Source organism: Fukomys damarensis, unplaced genomic scaffold, assembly GCF_012274545.1.
Source record: "Fukomys damarensis isolate Sample0158 unplaced genomic scaffold, DMR_v1.0_HiC HiC_scaffold_2, whole genome shotgun sequence".
Taxonomy (NCBI): Eukaryota; Metazoa; Chordata; class Mammalia; order Rodentia; family Bathyergidae; genus Fukomys; species Fukomys damarensis.
The window spans coordinates 15,576,462-15,593,358 of record NW_022900914.1 but is presented as its reverse complement, the minus strand read 5'-3'; positions in this window follow the sequence as shown (position 1 = coordinate 15,593,358).

Here is a 16,897-nt window from a genome sequence, read left to right as displayed (position 1 = left end):
AATTAATAGAACTAAAGGGGGAAAATTGATGACTCTATTATTACAGTGTAAGCCTTTAACAAAACTATTCCAATTAATATATCAAGCAGACAAAGTATTCATATATATGTACATAAATCAATAAACTTGATTAAATAAAATTATTTCAACATCCAACAACACCTGGAAAATTAACATTTTTTTCAAGCATGGTGCTCATATTTTTTCAAGCATACAAAGTTGCTTTATGAAATATGTTCTAGCAGAGAACTCTATCTTATATAAAGTAACACTTTATATAATTGTAGCTTAAAAAGGTATGGAGGGATATCAATGGAATGGTGTATTTAAGAACATTTCTTGAGCAAATAAATAATGTTAATAGAAAGGGAACATTTTCACCTGCATTGTCCAATACAATAGCCACAAGTCATATGGCTGCTGACTATCTGAAATATGTATGGTACAAAGTGAGGCTATGGTTAGTGTAAAACACACACGAGATTTTGCAAATTAAGTGTGCAGAAATGTGCCATATCTCATTAATAAATGCCAAAAGGATAATATCTTGTTTATATTGGTTTACATAAATAATTTATAAAGATGAACCTCATGTAAGTCTTCTTTCTTTTTAAATAATGTAGCTATAAGTAGAGTTTAAATTCCATATGTGTCTTGCATTACATATGAACCAGATATATATTATATATCTACTAAGTAATAATGGTCTTCTATTCACTGAAATGAGACCAGCTGAGCCAGCATTTTGTTAAACTCTAGAAATGCTTATATTGCACAATGAGCCTTTAGATCCAAGTGAATTTTAAAGGACATAGACAAAGACATTTGCTGTTTTTACATATATGAAAGCTCATTCATATAAATATCAATTGTCCTCTAATTCAATAAAATGTTGACCAAAATTCCAGAGTTTTTCATAAAACTTGACAAGCTTATTCTATTTATTTATTTATTTTTGGGTACCTGGTATGGAACTCCGGTCCTTGTGCTTGTGAGGCAGGCTGCGGAACCACTGAGCTAAATCCCTGGCCCCAACAAGCTTATTCTAAAAGTTACTGGAGGGACACAAAATACATAGACAAAGCTAAAGAATATGTCCTAACATATACCACAGTGTACTATACTATAAGGCTCAAGTGATAAAACCAATATGGTAACTGCACAGTGATTTAAAATAAAGACCTGGGAATAGATGGTGTTTTACAACTTGACAAATCAAAAAGTTGGGATTGAAGAACACTGAAATGGAAGGTTCATTCAATAACAGTGATTGATTTATTGTCCATGCAAACTAGGTCCTTATATTGGATTCTTTCCTTCCAGCGAATAGAAATAGACAATTCTAGATAGATTAAGGACTTAAAAGTTCAAGGGGAATCTTGAATTCTTAAAATTGAGAGCAATATTTATTTTTCATGTACATTTGAGGTAGGGAAAGATACATTAAATTAAAATGCATGCCAAGCATTAAAAGGTGGCTAAATGCTATGGCTTATTAATTAATTACTTCTGTTCAACAAGACAGCCTGAAGACATTGAAAACAGTATACAAGATGAGAGGTGTTTGTAGTACATGAAATTTACAAAGGATTAGTAAAACCCTTGTGAATCAATTAGAAAAGGACAAAAACTCAACAGAAAATTGAGGAGAAAAACACAACCAAGGATCTCACGGAAAAGGAAGCATGATCAGAGAACATAGCCACAAAATAATGTTTAACCTCATTAGTGATAAGGAAAGTACAAATTAACATTTAAATATCATTGACAAAATTTTCTACTGATGATAAATCCCACAACAATTAAGAATCCAAGCGTCCAAGAGAAGATAAAAGAACGAATTCTGATAAAAGGGTGATATCAGCAGAATCTGGCATTGTTTCGTGAGTTTGAATGTTTGCATATTCTTTAATCCAACCATTCCACTCCCATGTGATACAATATATGATGTACTTCTGCTACAAATTTTTAAATTTTTCTAGTGATATCTATTTTTTATATTTATTTTTAAAATTAATTTTGTTTGTATATTTATGGTATATAATATAATGACATTCATCATTGGGAATTTGTACCTTTACATTAACTATCTTGGTTTTTATTTTTCCCCATTTCCCTGCCCTCCCCTCAACCCCTCCACCCCTCCCTATATACAAAGACTTTGTTTCCCTTTTATGTTTTTCTCACATTAATTCCATTCCCTTCTTTTCCCCATTGCACATTTTCTTCCCATTTCACATTATCTATTATACCTTTTAATCCTATTTACACTTCAGTTTCTCACACTAGAGAAACTATTCAGTATTTACACATGTGTGTATTATGTATTTCACTTAAGAGTATTAACTCAAGGGCCAGGGATTTAGCATCAGTAGTTCCACGGGCTGCCTTGCAAACACAAGGACCCAAGTTCAATTCCAGCTTAAAAAAAAAAAAATCAACTCAATGTGCATCTATCTAGTTTTAGATGTCTCTAGTTTCTCATCCTTTATGGCTGAGTAATATTCCATTTTATATTTTTTTAAAAACTGCGTTTTCTTTATCCATTGATGGACAATTAGGCTGCTTCCAAGTTTTAGCTATAACGAATGTGCTGCTATGATCACAGATGCACATATATCACTGTGCTATGATTCTTTTAATTCTTTTGTGAAAATACCCATTGGGGGAATAGCTGGGTCAAATGGGACTTCCAATCCTAGTTCTTTGAGGTGTCTACACATTGATTTCCACAGTGGTTGCAACAGTCTATACCCTCACCAGTAGTGGAGCAAGGTTCTTCTTTCCCCACAGCCCAACCAGCATTTGTTATTGGTTAGTTTCTTGATAGCAGCCATTCTTTGTGGGGTGAGGTGGAATCTCAGTGTTGTTTTCATCTGCATCTCTCAAATGCCCAGTGATGTTGAATATTTTTATATGTTTATTTGATATTTCTAATTCTTTGTCTGAGAGCTTTCTGTTCATTTCAGATGCCAATTTTTGAATTTGGTCTTTAAATTTGAATGTCTGATTATTTTAAATTCTTTATATATTCTACATAGTAGACCTTTGTCTGAGGAACAGCCAGTAAATTTTTTTCCCACATTGTGGATTGTCTCTTCACACTGTTGGTTGTTTCTCTTGTTGTGCAGCTTTTTTTTTTCACATTGAGTTTATTGCTACATTTTAGGTATACAGTATAGTTACATTCATCATTGGGATCATGATGACCAAAACCATAGGTCTTGGTTCGCATTTTTTCCATTGTCCCTGCTCTCCCTTCACCCCCTCCTTCCTTCCCTGTTTAAAAATACTTTATTTCCATTTTTTCATTTTCTCATATTTTTTTCTTTTCCCTTATTTCCTTTCCCCTATCCTTCCCACTTTCCCTACCCCTTTAGCTCTTTTTTTCCTATCTCACATTGTCAATTATACCATTAGGATCTTATGTACCATTATAGTTTTCACACCAGAGAAATTATTTGGTATTTATACATGTGTGACTCATTTATTTCAGTTAGGAGTATATCCTCAACATGTATCCATTTTCCTATGAATGGATCTAATTTCTCATTCTTTATGTCTGAGTAGTATTCCATTTTATAGAAAAACCACATCTTCTTTATCCAGTCTCCAACTGATGAGATGGGCTGTTTCTAAGTTTTAGCTATTACAAACTGTGCCTCTAAGAACATAGGTGTGCATTTATCACTGTGATATGATTCTTTTAATTCTTTTGGAAAGATACCCAGCAGAGGGATGGCTGGGTCTAATGGAACCTCTAGTCCCAGCTCTTTGAGGTGTCTCCATATTGATTTCCATAGTGGTGGCAGCAGTCTGCACTCCCACCAACAATGGAGAATGGTTCGTTTCTCCCCACAACCCCGCCAACATTTGTTATTGGTTGATTTCTTGAAAGCAGCTATACTTTGTGGGGTGAGGTGGAATCTCAGTGCATCTTTTTAATAAGAAAAGATCCCACTTGTTGATTGTGTGTGCTAGCTCACAGGAAACTGAGGTTTTGTCCATAAAATCTTTTCCTACACAAATGTCTTCAAGAGTTCTATGTAACCTCTCTTCCAGCCAGTTTAGTGTTCCAGTTTTAATATTCAAATCTTTAATTCATTTTTATTTTAGTTTAGAGCATTGTGAGAGCTATAGGTCTAGTTTTAATCTTTGGAAAATTGAAACCCAGTTTTTCCAGCACCATTTACTAAAGAGTCTATCTTTCCTTCAGTAAGGGTGTTTGGCTCCTTTGTCAAAGATGATGTCTCTATATGTGTCTAGAGTTGTTTCCACATCTAATCTGTTCTACTAGTCCTCATTGTAGGCTTCTTTGCCAGTACCATGCTGTTTTTAATCACAGTAGTTTTGTACTATAGTTTCAAGTTGGGGATTGTGATACCCCATACCTTGTCTTTATTGCCTAGAATTGCCTTTGCTAGTCTAGGTTTCTTCTACCAAATGAATTTTTTGATTGTTTTCTCAAGTTCTATGAAGTATACTTCTGGGATTTATAGAGACTGCATCAAATCTGTATATCAGTTTTGTAAGTATAGACATTTTCACTATGCTGATCCTTACTGCCCAGGAGCAAGGAATCTCTTTCTATTTTCTGATATCTTCAATCTCTTTTTTCAGAGTGCTGTAGTTTTTAGAATAGAGGTCTTTTATTTGTTTTGTTAGATTTATTCCTAGGTATTTCAATGTTTTTGGATGTAATTGTGAAAGCAATTGATTGCCCTATTTGTCTCTCAGTGAGTCCCTTTTTTGTGTGTACATAAAAGCTATTTTTGTGTGTTGACCTTGTAGCCAACTACTTTACTGCATTTGTTTAAGTATAAACAACTTTTGTTGGAGTTCTTGGAGTCTTCTAGAGTATCATGTCATCTGCAAATAATGACAATTTGACTTATTCATTTCCTATCTTTATTACATTTACTTCTTTCTCTTATCAAATATCTGTGGCTAATGTTTTCAGAACTATATCGAACAGTATTGGTGATAGTGGACATCCTTGTCTTGTTCCTGATTTTAGTGTGAAGGATTTCAGTTTTTGAACATTTAGTATGATATTGGCTGTTGGTTTTTCATAGATGGCTTTTATCAGATTGAGGTAGAGACCATTTATTCAAATTTTTGGAGGGTTTTTATCATAAATGAGTGCTGGATTTATGGAATGCTTTGTAATGCATCTATTAAGGTGATCTTATGATTTTTCCCCTTGTCTTTATTAATAAAGTGTATTGCTTCTATTGATTTTCATACATTGAACCATCCTTGCATCCCTGGGGTGAATGCCACTTTGTCAGGGTGTATGATCTTCTTAATGATCTTCTACATTCTATTTTCTAGTATATTATTAAGGATTTTTGCATCTATGTTCATTAGTTAGATTGTCCTATAGTTATCTTTTTTGGTTGAGTCTTTCTCTGCTTTGGGGATCAAGGTGATGCTTGTTTCAAAAAATGAATTTGGGAATATTGATTTTTCTTTCAATTGCACTGAAGAGTTTAAACAGCAGTGGCAGTAGTTCCTCTTTAAATTGCTTGTAGAATTCACCAGTGAACCCATCAGGACCTGGGCTTTTCTTAGTTGGTGAGTTTTAAATTATGTTTTAAATTTCATTGATATTTGGTCATTTAGAATTTTTAGATCATCTTCAACTTCAGTAATTCATACATATCTAGGGATCTCTCCATTTCTTCCTTACTTTCCATCTTATTGGCATATAGGTTCTCAAAGTAGGTATTGACAGTCCTCTTGATTTCTGCTGGGTCTGTTGTAATTTCACCCTTTTCATGCCTAATTGCATGGATTTGGTCCTTTTCTTTTTTTAGATAAGACATCCCACTTGTTGATTATTTGTGCTAGGGTTGATGAAGGATTTGTCAATTTTGTTTATTCTTTCAAAAAACCAACTCTTGGCTTCATTGATTTTTTTCTATTGTTCTTAGTCTCAATTATATTGATTTCCTCCCTGATCTTTATGATTTCCTCCTGTGTATAAGTTTTGGGTTTTTCCTTCTCTTCTTTTTCTAGAAGCTTGAGGTTTAGTATTACATTGTGTGATTGAAGTGGCACTGTGTTCCTAATATGGGTATTTACTGCTATGAATTTCCCTCATGAAACTGCTTTTTTGTGTGTCCCATAGATTCTGAAATGTAATATTGTCATTGTCATTTCACTGTAGGAACTGTCTGATTTCTTCTTTAGTTTCTTCTGTGACCCATTGGTTATTCAGAAGTGTGTTGTTCAATTTCCATGTGTTTATGAAATTTTTGCAGTTTCTTTTGCTATTGATTTCCAATTTCATCACACTATGGTCTGGTAAGATACACGGGATCACTTTAATTCCTTTTCACTTACTTAAACATATTCTATGAGCAAGTATGTGGTTTATTTTGGAGAACAACCCATGTGCACCTGAAAAGAATGTGTATTCTGATGTGGGGTGGAACACTGTAAATATCTGTTAAGTTCTTTTGTTCAGGAGTTTGATTGAATTCTATTATTTTGTTGCTAATTTTCTGTCTAGTGAATGTATTTGTGACAGTGGGGTATTGAGGTCCCCCACTACTATTATATTAGTGCTTATATGATTTTTCATGTCTTTTAGTATTTTTTATATAGTTGGGTGCACTTGTGTTTGGTGCATATATATTAATGATTGTCATTTCTTCCACTTGGATTTTTCCTTTTATAAGGCTGTAGTGGCCTTCTTTGTCTCTCCTAATCAATGTTGGTTTGAAATCCATTTGATCAGTAAAAGGGATAGCTACTACTGCTTTTTAGGGGGTTCCTATGGCATGGAGTATTGTTTTCCATCCTTTAACTTTCAGGCTATATGTTTCTTTTTTAATAAGTGGGTTTCTTGTATGCAGCATATTGTTGGATCTTGCTTCTTGACTGATTCTGCCAGTTCATTTCTTTTGATTGGTGAACTGAGACCATCAACATTGATGGTTGTAACTGATATGTATTGACTTATCCTTGTCATGACTTTTTCCTTTGTTTTAATTTTCCCCCTTTGCATTTAATTTCTTGTCATGCCTGATGGATTCATTCTGCTGGGCTTCCTTGGGTTGTGATCCCCATTGCCTTTTTCTAGGATATTGTTTAAAACTTTTTGGTGTGCTGGTTTGGTATTCATGAATTTCTTAAGGAGCTCTTTTTCATGAAAGTATCTTATTTTTCCATCAATTTTGAAAGATACTTTTGCAGGGTACACCAATCTGGTTTGAAGCTTGTTTTATTTAAGGTTTCAACTACATTACCCCATGCTCTTCTTGTCTTTTTGTTTGTGTTGAGAAGTCTGCTGTGATTCTGATGGGCTTTCCTTTCTATGTGATTTGTTTCTTTTCTCTAACTGCTTGTAGAACTGTGTTCTTCTGTTGGGTTTTTGGAATCTTAAGTATTATATGCCTATGTGTAGATTTTTTTTATCATGGCTAGTTGGAGTACCATAAGCCTCACTTATCTATATGTCAAGTTCTTTTTCCTATTTACCATTACTTCTGTGAACAGTTTTTTTTAGGCTGTCTGCGTGCTCTCCTGTTTCTTCATTGACTCTGATCAGTCTTTATTCTTTATTCTTCTTTGTATCATCTAGCAGCTGCTGGATTGATTTCTCATTGTCTCTTACTATTTTTAAGAAAATTTTCTTTTCCTGGTTACTAATTGAAATCCTATCTTCTGTATCTGAAATTCTGTTCTCACATTGGCTTGTTCTGCTGGGTAAACTTTCAGTGGAGTCTTTAATCTCCTGGAAATCTGTTTTCATCTGTGTTATGGATTCCATTTGTTTCCTAGGTTGGAATTCCATCGTGTTTTTCAGCTCTTCTATTTTTTTTTTCCTGTGTCCACTCCAGGTTTATTAATCATGTCTTGTTCTGTGGGCACAATTTCTGTTGTTATCTGAGAAATAACTTCTGATTTCATTTTTCTGGGTCCTCTTTTGTTGCCAGTTCAGGGAGTACAGATGGTTGAGTATCAAATTGTTCCATCTTGCTGCCCTTTGGGGTTGCATTAGGTGATCTGGATGTCTGGTTTTAAGACTTATTTTTGTCTCTTTTCATTTCAGCAGATGCAGCCTGCTTTTCCTTTGTTGGGGTGACTTTTTGCTCACTCAGCTGTCTTCATTTCTCAGCAAGCCACTGAGTATCCTTTACTCTGCTGCTCACCAGTACACCAACTCCTGAGTTCTGAATGGTGGCCTGGATCTCCGAGCTAGCCTGTTGCCTGGGTGGGCTTCTGGCTGGGGCCTGTACACACTTAGGATGGTATCTAGTTGTGCCTCTCACTGGGGCCCCTGTGTAGCTATTTTTTGGGAGGGCATTTGGCTGGGGGTTATGTACCCCAATTCCTGTTGTCTGTACTGGTTTCTGGCTAGGGTCTTCATGCACTTATCAATGGTATTGGAGTAAGAGTCTGGCTGTTGTTTGTGTCTGTGTAGTTCTTTTCCAGGTGGGCCCTTGGCTGTGGCTGATGGTAAGGTGGGTCTCTAGCTGAGGCTTGTGCACCACTGAAGCTCTTTTATAGGTGGGCTTCTGGCTTGAGGGGGTAGGGGAATGGCTCTGGCTGGGATTTGCCTGTATCTGTACCACTCTGGCTCCCACAGCTGTTCCCCAAGATCTTCCACTTCTGCTAAAAATTAAGAGAGAGCTATGACTTAATTTTGGAAAAAACTATTGTGGGAAATAAAAGGATAAAAGAAAGGAATGGAAAATGAAGGAAAGAAAGAAGGAAGTAGAAAAGACAGAAAACCCCAAACTAGGAAGGGAGAGAGGGAAAAAGACAGGTAGGGAGACAAACAGGAAAAATGTAAAGGAGGAGAAAGAAAAAGGAAAGGAAAGAATAAAAAGAAAAATGAAAACATAGGAGAAGCTAAAAAGGAAGAGTTCAGAGAAAAATTAAAGAGGAAGGAGAAAAGGAGGGATTAAAAATGAGAAAATAGACTACAGATATTGAGGAAAATGGATTACAGAATGATTTATGCACCTATTTGGATGTTATTCACTTTAGAGCAATGAAATAAAGCTACATGCTACAATATACATGAATATGGCATAATCAATCCCAGAACTCTACATACAGGATAATACTGTTTTTATAAAGATCAAAATAAGGGATAATTCCAATTGAATATGTATTATTGAATGTATTTGTAAAGAAAAAATTAAAAACCTCCATAGTGTTGTCATATTTGTGGGAGAGGCAGAGGATAAGATATGAGGGAGACATGGATTAGATGGTCTTGTAAAAGTTACCTCTTACATTGAATGGCAGTTTCTTGGGTACAATATTACTCTCTCATTGATAAATAAAACCTTGCAACTCCACCTACCCCCAGTAAATGCCAAAAGCAAAAGTAGTTGTTTTAGAATATATATACATATATATATATATGTATATATATATATACATATATATATATATGTATATATATTCTAAAACAACTACTTTTGCTTTTGGCATTTACTGGGGGTAGGTGGAGTTGCAAGGTTTAGCTTTGTTAAGAGGTTATCACCAATAAAATCTAACAATTATAATAATATTCTGTAATAAAACTACTTAAAACTTATGATTATGAAATTTTCCATTTAACAATTTCAGACTGAGGTTACTCATAGGTAACAAAATTGTGGAAAGCTAAAACAACATATCAGAAATAATAGAAAAGAACTACTGTATTCATTTTACAGTTGTGTTTTAACATACAAATGCATGTTGTGCTTATTCTTTTTTCATGAATCCAATACTATAACATTAAATGTAAATGGATATTTTTTCATGTTTATTTGCTGTTTCTACTTCTTTTCCTGAGAAACGTCTGTTCACCCATTTTTGGATTGGGTCTTTAAATTTGGAAGGACTTGATTTTTTAAAGTTCTGTATATATTCTTGATAGTAGGCTATTTTCTGAGGAATACCTGGTAAAGTTTTTTCCCACATTGTGGATTGTGTCTTCCCACTGTTGGTGAGTAAGTAGGAGGGGTAGAGGAAAGGAAAGAAGGGAAAGGAATAAATATGAGAGAAGGAAAAAAAAAAGGAAACAAAGACATTGTAAATAGGGAGAGGTGGAGGGGTTGATGGTAGGGCAGAGGAATGGGTAAAATGTGAGAACCAAGATATATCATATAAAGGTAGATTCCCAATGACAAATGTCATCATATTGCATACCTAAAATGTATCAAGGAAATTAATGAAAACAAAAAGTAAATGGGAACATAAACACACAGTGACTCAAGGGAGGTGACAATGAAGTTTTCTTTGGTACTCTTTGTCCATATTATGCAAGAGCCATTGTTTTTTATTCTTTTAATAGTTTCTCTTTGGCTCACTAGCACGTTTATGTATGAGTTTATTCAAATTTGCATTCAGGGTGGTTCCTTGCTCCTCATTAGTGGATATTTAACAAATTAAAAATGACCTATGTGTTTCTGATTGAGAAAGTGGCAATAATGAAAAGTGGAATATCCATCTACCTGGTTCCGAACTGCTTAAGGCATCTGGAAAGTAGGTTTTGTTCTCGTTCTCAAGAAATAGCATAGTCCAACACATCTTCAGAGAAATTGGATTTTTCATAATATGTTCTTAAGAGAAAGCAGTAAAAGAAGCAAAATGCCTATGTGCCTTTCTGAAAATGCCATAAAAGATGAAAATGATGTTTCTCCTCTGGGCATTAGATCAATCTCATGCATAAACACTGAAACAGAAAGACTTACTAAAGAAATAGATCATTGAATGTCTAAAAGCATTTGTGTTATGGGAGTAGTAAAAGAAATGGATATTTTCTTTCTTTGCTATGCAATGGTGAGATTTTTAGATGAGAAAGAGATGTTGGCCATAGTTAAAACTCTTGGGAAATACAAACAAAGATATATGATGCACAAGAAAATAAATACTTGAAAAATTTTAAAACCTCCAACCTTATTATAGGAAATGGGAGTTAACCTCAAATAGTGCTATGAAAGGAATACTTTTCACTCAGTTTTTCTTTCTTCTTATGGGTGCCTTTTCCCATTTTTAGAGATGCTCAAGATATCATGTAAGTTTATATTTCCCTTCAGCATTTATACATTGTGAAAATGACAACAATTTGTGAATAAGATTATTAATAGGTGCCTATGGTATTGATTTGGTTATTAAATCAAAATTACGGTTTACGTTTCCTAAATCCTTATCTCTACTTCTGCCTTTTATAAACATTGTTCACTTTTTGTTCTTTTTTATGTCCTAATGATTTGGCCTTCTTTACATTCTGTATATTTTATATATTTCTATTGGAAAAGCCAGAGCAAAGAGGTAGTCACAGGCAAAAAGAAACTCCTATTATCTTTCTTTGTGGGTCATTATTGTATTACAAATTCATTTACTATCATTTAGTTCAATATCATTTGGTTTTTATTTGTTAGTTTATTTCTGATTTCATAATGAAAAAAAAGTAAGAGTTGCCTTAAATTACTTCTTGTTGGGAGAGAGTTTAGCATATTGGTTTAAAGTGCAGACTGGGGTCCAGTAGCAACTCTTTTAAAGGAAGTATTTATTTATAGTAGTGTGATATTATTGGGGAAACTACAACACTCATTGAATATTTCTCTCTGTCTATTCCAAGCCTACTTTCACACTTCTGGAAGTGACTAGTGATTTAACACACTTCTAAAATAAGTAGTCTGATACTGAATTTGTAATTTAAAACTTGAAAGGACTAAAAAATGTCACCGGATAATCTAATTACATGTCCTGGTTCATCCATTCTGGTACTCTCAGATGACTTATACCTTTTAGTCTTTTATCACAATTTCAATCTTCATAAAAGTTGCCAGATTAGCCAATAAAAGATAGAATTCTGAAGTAAATTTGATTTATTTAATCATATCAGTGAAATGAAGGAAAATGCATAGGACATACTTTTACTAAAAAATCATTGTTTATCTGAATTAGATACTATATAAATTATATACTGTTTAAGAAATGTATTCTTGATGATTCCCTTCTCTTACGTAGTTCCTATCTTTCAGAATTTACTTCTAAAATTCCTTGAAGTCTGTTTTTCATTTACATTGTAACAGCTTCTATGGTGGCTACCCTCAACTTGTTTTTTTCTTTTGTCTGTACAAGTTTTACTAATGACATCACATGATAAATATTAGCATTATGAACCAGTATAGTAGCATGTGCTCCTGTAAAGTTAACAAGTCCAAGAATAGCTCTTAAAATTTTATTTGTTAAAACATATAATACCATATTTCATGAGTCTATCTAATTGTATTTTGTGGGTTCTCTTGATCAATTGTTATTCAAGTGCTGAGCCCTCACTAGAAGGAACATTGTCTTGAAGACACATCTTTCTTTTGTTCAACACTGCACATGAGAGTTCTACTTGCTCACGTGTAACAATTATGTAAAAGAAACTTCAAGGTACAAACCATGTTTCAAAAGTAGTCTTGGCAAATACTATAACAATTATACACTTAAATTCATATTTCTTTCCATACAGTACTAAAGTTGGCTGTTACAATAGTGTTGACACTTAAAGGAATACATTTTTCATCGTATTTTTCATTTATGCATTCAACAAGTTTCTTTAAGCAGTGGAGTACTTCTATAACACTGTCTACTCTTCTTCAACTTGAATAATTTTAATGTTAAAAAGATAGTTTAGAACTATTAATAAGGAGTAAGTAGAATTCATTGTATGATTTTCTTAAAAGATCAACAGGAATTTTGGAAATATCTTCAAAAGTAAAATATGATTTCAACAAACTGGATTATTTTTTTCAATTGTGTTTTTAAAAGGTTTTAAAATGAATGTTTGAATGTGATACAACTAATCATACTATTCCAACAAAATCTCAAGCACCCTTTAATTACTCATTTTGACAATAAATGCTGAAATTGGACAGTGGTTTTTCCTACAATCACTTTACATTCAATAGAAATATTCGGTGCCAATAGAATGATGTTTTCTGAAGGACATAATGCAAAATACGTGTGGATCAGCAAACATTTTGGGGAGAACCACTCATGCTTTGCTTCAACTTTGAGGAAACTTGGTTTGCATCATTACATACTCATTAAAGTTTGTACTTTTATTATTCTTTGTACTTTTATTATTATTATTTTATTATTTCTACCAAAAGCAGAATAATTTTACCTCCTAATTTTAAAAGCTTCTGGAAATTTTCTACAGTTTTCTTTTCCATTAAGTTTATTGGTACATTTAAAGCAAACAGTACAGTTACATTCATCATTGGGGTCAGGTACCTCTACATGACAGGTCTTGGTTCTCATTTTTCCCCATTCCCCTGCCCTCCCTTCACCCCGCTTCACCCTTCCCTATTTATAAAGACTGTGTTTCCATTTTTTCATTTTTTCACATTTTTTCTTTTCCCTTATAGACATTTCCTACTGTTGCTGATAAAAATTTCTACTGTTTTGCATAAAACCTTTAATCCTAATAACCTTAGAAGAAAGCTTTTTTAGAGGAAACTGACTCTACATGCAGAGGAAAATTTTTCCTCATTGTGATTATTTTCAACATAGCTATTTTGTAAAAAGTTGAACCATTTAGGTCTTTGATAATCTTGGTCACAATACATGTAGCAATTATTTTTTGTATTATTTTGTTAATTTTGGTGCTTGAAAACTTGCTGGCTAGTTTCGAATAAGAAACTCTTTCAAAAAATGAATGTGGAAAGCCATTTGAGATGAGATACTGTTTCTAGTGTACAATTTGGGTGGCCACCACAACTTTTACTGAGATGCTTTTTCTTCTAATGAATTTCTCTTCAAAGATTTAGTGGGCTTTGGACATTTTTTTATACCAACTAAAAAATTAAACATCTCTTATGCGTAATGACCAGTTTATATTCAAATTTTCATTATTTTACACATCGAATTAATAATTACCTACTGTATAAAAACTCTATAAAACTCCGTTTTCTTGTCAAGCGAATGTCCACTGTACTACATGAAAAGTGTTTTGATATTTGGTGATGCAAATAAACACACATAAACATAGATAATAGAAACAGTTACAAGACTGGAAAACACTGACTTTGATAATCACGTAACAGTACCATTGCATCTGTCACTCGCAAATGTGAATTCATAAATAACTGCAAATGGGTTAAATTGTTGAAAGAACTGTGAAAATGCAAGCTACCAATAAAACTGGCTCATCTCTGGTGCCAAAAACTTGAACTTTCTGCTTGCCTGCAAGTGACAGGGGTATTTGTAGCCCGTCTCCGTGAACACAGGCACAAGCTATGTGACATAAGGCTTTGGTCCACAGACAGGCCGATGTTCTGACATGGGAGTGTTTAGGGATTATTGGACTTTGAGCTGTAATCTGTGACATCCCTGTAGTCTGGCTGATGGCCACTTGCTCTCAGCGACATGGGAAGCGGACTGCAGCACTTGCTGACTGACTAGATGTGTTTAGATGTGTGTGGTTGTCACTGATTAGTAGACTTTCAAGGTGAGTGCTACTGATTGAATTTCAGAAGTTATAGTTACAGAACTAAGGCAGTAGTTGATCAATGTTCAAAACATTGGTACTAATCCAGTTTATCTCTAACTGTGGTTAATTATTCATGACTTTTAATTTTGGTCACTCTTTTCATTTCTTGAATAAATTCATTAATAATTTTAACTCTCAATGTCCTTCTTTTGACCTCTAAGCCAAACCTATATGAAGAATCATAAAGGAGTATGCAGATCTTTATTTGTGAAGGTGCAACTTTTACCTCCTGTTGCCATATAAGTATTTAAATTGCCAATGGTTGTGGCAGAAAATTGCTCTAAAAGCTATTTTTTTGTTAAAAATGATACCCTGAATACCAAATATTTATACTAGCCTAGAGCCCTGCTAGCACAGCTTTGTCCTTTTTTCCAATGGGATTACCTAAATGTAGGCATCCAGTTTAATGTAATGAGTAGGTACATTTTAAGTATACTTTTATCTGCTTAATGTTGAACTTAGTGTTGAAGGATAAAGAATTTAAATGGTATATATGATCCTCGAAGAACTCAACTATTTTTCAGGACTGACAGAATATATAAAAGTAAGAAGGAAAAGAAAATACATTAATTATAAAGTTATATATTCAATCATTCTTTCAAATATTATCTATTTTTGTGTCACCTGCAGCTCAACCTAGATATCATAAATATGAATTCATAGAGAAGAAAGCTACCATTAGGAACTCATATTGAGGTCAGTTGCTCAAAATGCATTGAACAGAAAATAAAAGTGGTCAGCCATCACGCAAGAGACACAGGGAGAAGGAGAGGGGTGAGGGGATATTGAAGATGTAATTGCAGGAAGAGGTGTCGCAGGACATTTTGTTGGTAATGTTGATCAGACAAGGCCCAGTGGAATTGAAATTTCAGTATGTCATTCATGACTCAGAGAATAGCCCTATCTTTTCTACCGCTTTAAACTACAATAATTGACTTAAGAATCTCTTTATATATACTCTGTAAATAAGTTATTTTTCTACACGTTATCTGTCTACTTAATAGTATGACTTGTGAAAAAGGATATCCTAACTTTGGGATTAAATGGGGCTACATTTAAATCAACTTTGAGGATGACCTGTACACGCTGCCTAATGTACTCTTTGTTAATCCCTCTTTTTTTTTTTTTTACTTTTGATTTCTTTGCTCTGAGTACATGTAAAGTGAGGTTTTCTCTTTACCTACAGCATTATGCTCACAGTCTGCTTTCTGACATAGGTGTAAACCTGCTCTGCTTCTCCTTCTCCCTCTGTGTGTTATGGGCTGTCCATCTTTCGGAGTTGCTCCATCTACCTACTCCACTGCACTTAGTTTGCTGTTTCCTAGCAACCAATTCCATCCAATTTATTTTCCTATGGCACCCTTGTGCATCAGTCTTACTCTCCCCCCGCTCCGCCTGTCTCTCTTCCTTCCCCCAACTCTGTGTCTCAGGAAACAGACCTATTAGTGTCTAACGGCTTTTAAGCCATACACCGATCCAGCTAGCCTTTCCTTAGAAGGGTAGGACACTGGGTAAAACCGTATAACTTCAGTGAAACAATTTAAAAATTTGAGCCCTGAGCAAAAATTTCAGAGCTCTGGCCGCATATTTTGTTAGAGTTGCTCTATTTTAAAGTATTAAACTATCTCCAGGGTGAGAAACCACTTTCAACACCAAGGGCTCCTTATTGAAAGCTGCACAGATAATGTTTACTTTCCCAAATGCAATTTGTGACTCATCCAAATTATATAAACTCTAGTGTGGGAAATCATTTGTTTGTTTTTGTTCTTATTATTAGTTCTCTCATCATCTTAAATAATCATTAAGGGAAATCAACTTTAAATGCTTCAGTGAAGAACTGATGGCCCTCTCCTGTGTGTAAGAGAGGGGCCCATTTTTACAAAGGGTTGATAGAGAAGTGGCAATTATTTCTGCCAATGCTGAGTTTATGTCAGACCAATTTAAATGGGAGGTATTAATTATATGAATGGAAATATAATGATGAGTACTTGTTTTTGTTAAAGACCGATGAAGGGAAGGAAAGAGGCAGGAGAGGGTAAGGGGTGCGGGAGAGATTACTGTTTCAGTTGTTTTTCTATTTTCTGAGAAATAATAAGGGACATCCAAAGATAAGGGGAAAAGACATGTTCCGATCATAGTTTTTTTTTTTTTTATGGTTTCAGTCCATAATCTGCTAGCTCCAAGGTAGGCTGACCTGGCACACAGGCATTGCAGGGGAGAAACAGTTCATAGCGGGTTAAAAGTAACAAAGCAGTAAAGAAAGACCAAAGCTCTTATTATCCCTTATATTTTGTCCAGGCTGCTTAAGGTGGGTAGCTCTCGTAACCCTAAGCCTAGTGCCCTTAACCCTAGCATTGCACCATGGATCAGTTTCAGTGTCACATACTCTAG